This window comes from Pistacia vera, unplaced genomic scaffold, assembly GCF_008641045.1.
Source record: "Pistacia vera cultivar Batoury unplaced genomic scaffold, PisVer_v2 Contig4, whole genome shotgun sequence".
Lineage (NCBI taxonomy): Eukaryota > Viridiplantae > Streptophyta > Magnoliopsida > Sapindales > Anacardiaceae > Pistacia > Pistacia vera.
The window spans coordinates 93,265-99,902 of record NW_022196223.1 but is presented as its reverse complement, the minus strand read 5'-3'; positions in this window follow the sequence as shown (position 1 = coordinate 99,902).

The window sequence follows — 6,638 nt, the reverse complement described above, 5'->3', positions numbered from 1 at the left end:
ATGTGCAACTAGGCATAGCCGCGTGCACCAACATAGCAAGAGGCAGGGTTGCCACGCGCACCATCACACAACAGGAGAGGTAGGTTGCCTAAGGCTGTACGCACTCACACACAACCTTGTTTGATTGGCTATGACCAACCATGTATAGCCATGGTTAGGGTGGCTGTGCGTAACAGCACACAGCCAAAGGAGCAGAGGCTACGCGCACCAACACACAGCCATGGACTGCCTCGTGTAGCCCACAAAATTCAGCCACCAAACTAGGGTTTTTGCAAACCCTATTCCAACCAATCTACAAAGAACTCCATCAACAAAATCAAATCAAAGGTTTAAAATTAAAATTAAAACCTATACATGCTAATCTAGCACCCAATGACATACATGTTAGGAAACGACCAAGTTATGGCAGTGCAAACAAAAATCATAAACATCGTGGATTGTTCCTTAGAACCAAGATCAGGGTACAAATTTAACAATTTATACATTAAATACAAATATACAGGAAATCAATGTAAAGTTAAGAAACCATATCCACGTTTGGAGGCTCTTCTAACTTTAATGCCGAATGGGTTTCACTACTGATCCAAGGGCAGGATCGAAACACCATTAGTCCACACGAAGATAACCCTAAGGAACTAAAGAGGGATTTGATATATCCTCCTTAGCCTTAAGAACCAAGAACAAAATCAAGCAAATTTTGTTTCAAGCAAAAAGGAAAAACTGGTGTGAGAGAGAAAAAGGGGCTAGGGTTTTTCATCTAATGATTGAAATGAATTCATTTATTTAATTCACAAAGTGTTGCACTTATATAATGCACACTTTTCCCTATTCCGTCATGGAATAGACTTGGGCACCAACCCAAACATCCCTTGTATCCGAACAGCCCGATTTAGATATTTTAATTTTAATTCTCATCATCTCAATTAATATATATATATATATATATAATATTAACATTTAACAATAATGATAATTTATTTAAACATATGCAAACACATATTTAAACGTAATCTCACTTATTTAATTGTAATCTCAAATTAAATAAAGGCTACGACCTCAGCAAATTCAATTGCATTGTGAGATTACCAAAATACCATTTTTGCCTAAAAAGATGAAAACGCACTTCTTATAAATTGGCTCTTAAATTATCTTCTATGTGTCTGACCCGTAGGCTCCTTATCATACCGGTAGTGTGTAGTATTGCGATTAACACCAATTAATCGTCTCACTATACACAGACCAAGATTGGCCCCTAGCAAGGCATCATGGCCACCCGATAGATTCAGATTTAACGAAGCAGCTACCTGTCAACGATATGGTTACTGTACAATCCAATCCTTTTATCATCCGTTATCTCAACGAGACCAGGGCATAGAAATAGTGTCAACCTCGGTTAGTCTTGATATTATGTGTTCAGTTATTGGACCAATGACCTGTTTTATGTGATGAACATGATGAGATTGAGAGATAATTCATGTTAAGCTTCTTGGGTAATTACCATTGGATTAATGGATGCTAGAGATAGATTCAAGAACCAATGAAATCAATCTAGGATTCCTGTGCTTAATGAGCTTAGATTTATAAATTTCAATTGTTGGGTGTAGAAGGTTAAGAGGAAAAGTAGGGAAAATACGCTGAGAAGGTTGTGGACACCTTAGAGAGTTCGATTTACAATCAGCATGTGAATATGATTTTAGTTCAATTCTTTAGGTTTAACCCATAGAGTCCGAATGAAGTCAAAACCTACCCGTTTGTTTGAATTGATTTTATCCGTATTTTAAATCTTGCTTTCATAGTTTACTTTAATTTAGTAAATTTTGTTTTAGTATAGTTTAAATTGCTCCCTTTAATCCAAAAGAATCGATTGCTCCAACTTGAAAACGGTAGAAAACTTAGTAGTGCTAACAACAATCCTCGTGGGAACGATACACTCATCACTCGATTACTTGTGCGACTAGTATACTTACTATATTTGCATTGTTTAGGAAACACGCATCAGGTAGCTAATTTGCTGAATCCGAATCTACGGGTGGCCATGATGCCTTGCTAGGGGCCAATCTTGGTCTGTGTATTAGTGAGAAGATTTATTGGTGTTAATTGCAATACAATACACTACCGGTATGATGAGGAGCCTATGGGTCACACACATAGAAGATAATTTAAGAATCAGGAAGTAAGAAGGGCATTTTCTTTTTAGTTGAAAAGGTATTTTGGTAATTTCACAGTGCAATTAAATTTGCGAGGTCGTAGCCTTTATTTAATTGTTAGAAAAATTAAATAAGTGAAATTACATTTAAATTGTGTTAGCATATATTAAATAAATTATCATTATTGTTAAATGTTAATATATATATATATGATTTTAATAAGATAATGGTGAATTAAAATAATATCTAATTGGGAGTGTTTGGAAACAAGGGGTGTTTGGGTTGGAGCCCAAGCCTATTCCATATGGGAATAGGGCAATTAAATTTTACTATAAAAGAAAAAGGTTATTTGTAAAAGGTAAGAGGTTTTCATTGATTCAATATTCATTAAAAGAGAAAACACACGGCCCCCAAAACTCTCTCCCACGCCAGATTTTTGTTTGATTGAAAAATCAAATGCATTTCTTTTCTTCTTTGTTCTTAAGACTAAAGAGGATCTAGAAATCCCTCTTTAGTCCCTTACGTATCTTCGTGTGGACTACGTCGGTTCGATTCTACACTGTTAGAGTAGATGCCTAGAGCCAATCAATTATTGTAGAATTGACTCTTTGTAATAATGTTCATTAATAAAAAAAAGGCATTTTATCTATATCGCGTAAATCATTATTATTGTAATATGTATGTGATATAGTTCTTAGAATGGTGAACCGTGACGAGGGTATTAGTGTTTCAAATTCTGATAGTGAGAAACCTATGAGCAATATGGTGGCCATTCTAGAAACGTCCGTAGCCCCAGTATTATTCTGAAGTAAGGGCACATAATACGGTAAGGGTATTATAGTGTGTGAACGACCCTGTCGAAAGGCGAGTGAATGATCTCACTTGTCAAGGTGTTTGGTGGACAATCTGGTGCAACACATGGGTGCTTGTTGTAGGCGTGATATACGCAACAAGTTCATGGACGACCCACCAGAGGATTCCATATGGATGGTAACCCCAGTGTCTATGGAACAAATCCTCTAAAGAATGGTGGGGCATGTGATCCTTAGACTTGAGATCACACGGAGCGCCTTGTGCACCGATTGGTACAGTTTGACACTAGCCTAACGTAGTTCTAATTAGAGCTGTCAGTACGTGTGGTGATTGGCTATATCAAGGAGTGTTCAAGACTATGGTGGATTGACAGAGGATTCATCACTCCCGAGTACGGGAGAAGTTATCTCACGGCGCAATTCAGTATATGGCAATGACACTAAAACTGTGGCTACAGTGGGATTGAGTTGTTGCTCATCCAAATTATTATAGGGTCATTGGTCAGAAACTGAATAATAATATCGAGAGTAACCGAAGGTTGATACTATTTCTATGCCTTCGTCTCGTTGAGATAACGTATGATGAAAGGATCGAATTGTACGGTAACCATATCATTGACACGGTAGTACTTTGCTGAATCCGAATCTATCGGGTGGCCATGAGCTGCTTGCTAGGGGCCAATCTTGGTCGTGTGATAAGTGAGACGATATAATTGGTGTTAATCACGATACTATACACTATCGATATGATGAGGAGCCTATGGGTCACACACATAGAAGATTATTTAAGAGCCAAGAAGAAAGAAGGGTGTTTTCATCTTTTTGGCAAAAGGGTATTTTGGTAATTTTACAATGCAATTAATTTGCTGAGGTCGTAGCCTTTATTTAATTTGTTAAAAAAATTAAATAAGTGAAATTACGGTTAAATGTGTGTCGCACATATTTAATTAAATCATGATTATTGTTAAATGTTAATTAAATATAATTGATTTAATGAGATAGATGGAATTAATTAAAATATCTAATTGGGAGTGTTTGGCAAATTTGGGGGTGTTTGGGTTGGAGCCAAGCCCATTCCTATATGGAATAGGGTAACTAATTTTACTATAAAGAAAATGTTTCTTTGTAAATATAGGACTTTCATTCATCACTAATTCATGAAAAAGAAGAAATACAGCAGCCCCAAAACACTCTCCACGCCACTGACTGTTTGATTGAAAATCAAACATTTTTGTTTTCTTCTTGATTTCTTAAGGCCAAGGAGGATCTAGCAAATCCATCCTTGTTCTTGTTGATTGTCTTCGTGTGGACCTCTATGGTTCGATCCTACATGGATCGGTAGCAACACGTTCAGAGACAATATTGGTAGAGCCTCCAAACGTGGGTATAAATCTAAACCTTAGGATTTATTTTCTGCAGATTCTTATAAAATATAAACTGTAATTTCTATGGCCTGATTTTGGGTTCTAAGGAACGATCCATGGTTGTAATTTTTTTTTTCCGCTGCGCAAACGGGTCGTTCCAACAGTGGTTCAGAGCCTAGGATACTAGATTTACAGTTATTGAATGGTTGATACATGTGTTTGTTGATAACATGCTGCCTTGAAGAATCTGCCATGAAAAACCCAGATTTGTTAAATCTGAAAAATCTGTAAATCCATTGTGAATGAATGATTCAAATGATAAACTGGTTTAATAATGTGTTGATGAATGTGTATATGGTTGGTTAATATCCTGGTTGAACGTATGTGGCGTTTGATTTGATTTGGATTGTTTTACACAAAAACTGCAAAAACTGCAAAAACCGCGAAATGTACGAATTGGGGATTTCCAGGTCTCGCCGCGGCGAAGTGCCTCTGTGAAGTCTCGCCGCGGCGAAGATAAAACCTTCGCCGCGGTGAAGTCTGTGGCGGTTAGACCTATGTAAATCCTCACCGCGGCAAAGATAAAACCTTCGCCGCGGGCGAAGTATGCAGCGGGGAAGGGATACTGTAAATCCTCGTCGCGGCGAAGGCTGTAGCTTTCCAATTCTGTATTTTTCTGTAAATGGACTAATTTGCAGTTTTTAATAACCTATAAAGCCAATGTACATTCTGCACATTTAAGAGGGTAATTAATTAATTAACCCACCCAATTCAAAAAATGATTGTTTTGAAATGTATGCTTTATACTTGTTTGTATATGCATGGTGCCCGGTACATGAGCCTTAGACCTAAGGGTGAATGTTTTAAATATTTTAGGTATGTATGGCTGTAATATTTTAAATAGGGCTGCTGGGTCCTGTCTCTTTTTCTGCATGTGACTTTCTTTTCTCATCCATTCCCCTCGAATGTAAATCGAGGTTTCTAAATTTGTGATGTAAAATTAGTTTAATATTGATTTTATTGTAAATTAGAATGACCTTTTTGTAATGTACTTGGAGTCGGAGCAAAAAACAAAGCAACCATACTTGAAGACTCAAGATATTTATTACAGGACCCCTAGGTGACCCATCGATCCCTCTAGGCTCGAGGAAATCGGTTTTAGTTAGGCCATGTACCGGCACATTTAATATTTTGCTTAGAATGCATGCTAAGGTTGAATGTGTGAATACATGCCAAACAATGTCATTCTGAGAAAGATAATAATATGATGAGACATTAAATAACAAACCCCTCAACTAAGTATATTAAGTCACCAATGCCTTCCATCACCATGGTTTTAATCAAAACACTGTTTCGGAACCTTGTTCGCCCAAAGCGAAGGGTGACACTTCTACGTGGGAGGTTAAAATTCGTTGGAGTTTTCCTTAATGGTGATGGGCGACTTAAAATGACGGTTTTGCTTGTTCGCCAAAGCGAAGGTTGATAAGCGCTCATAGATAAGTAGAGCAGTACACATATTTGTGTACATGGTGACATGCTGTGTCCACTAGGAAAGCCAACGGGCTTTCCGAGTTAATAGTGAGGGTATTGGATTGACTAAAATAGTGGGAGCATTGTTTAATAAAGACCATATTAAAATAATAATGAACTTTATAATGACTTTATCTTTTCTGCAATTGTAGATTCGCAAAAAATGAGCATTATGAACCTGCGACCGATAATCGAAAAAGAAAACAGGTTGGATGGATCCAATTTTCAGACTAGTATCGTAATCTTCGGATTATACTCAAGTCAGAAAAGAATTGTATATCCTTGAAAAGCCATACATGGCTGAGCCTGATCCTGATGCCACTCTGGAAGTTAAGGATATTATCAAAGTTCTTGATGATGCTAATAGCGTTCAGTGCTTGATGTTAGCATCGATGACACCTATGCTGCAAAACCAGCATGAGAATATGGATGCTTCTTCCATTATTCTACACCTTAGGAGCTATTTGAAAACAAATGCCGACATGAGAGGTACAAGGTGTCAAAAGCACTGTTGGGAGTCGTCTGACTGAGGGTGCCCAAGTTGGTCCTCATGTGCTCGAGATGATCGAGCACATTGAGGGCTTGAGACTTTGGGATGTGGCTTGGATGCAAAATTACAAATGGATTTATTCTGCAATCCTTGCCTGACTATATGCTCCGTTCATAATGAATTCAATATGAACACGATGGAGAAAACCCTGTTAGAACGTTGAACATGCTGAGGACTGCGAAGTAGGACTTGAAAAAGTCTAAGCCTGTTTTACTGGTTACTGCCAGTAAAGCAA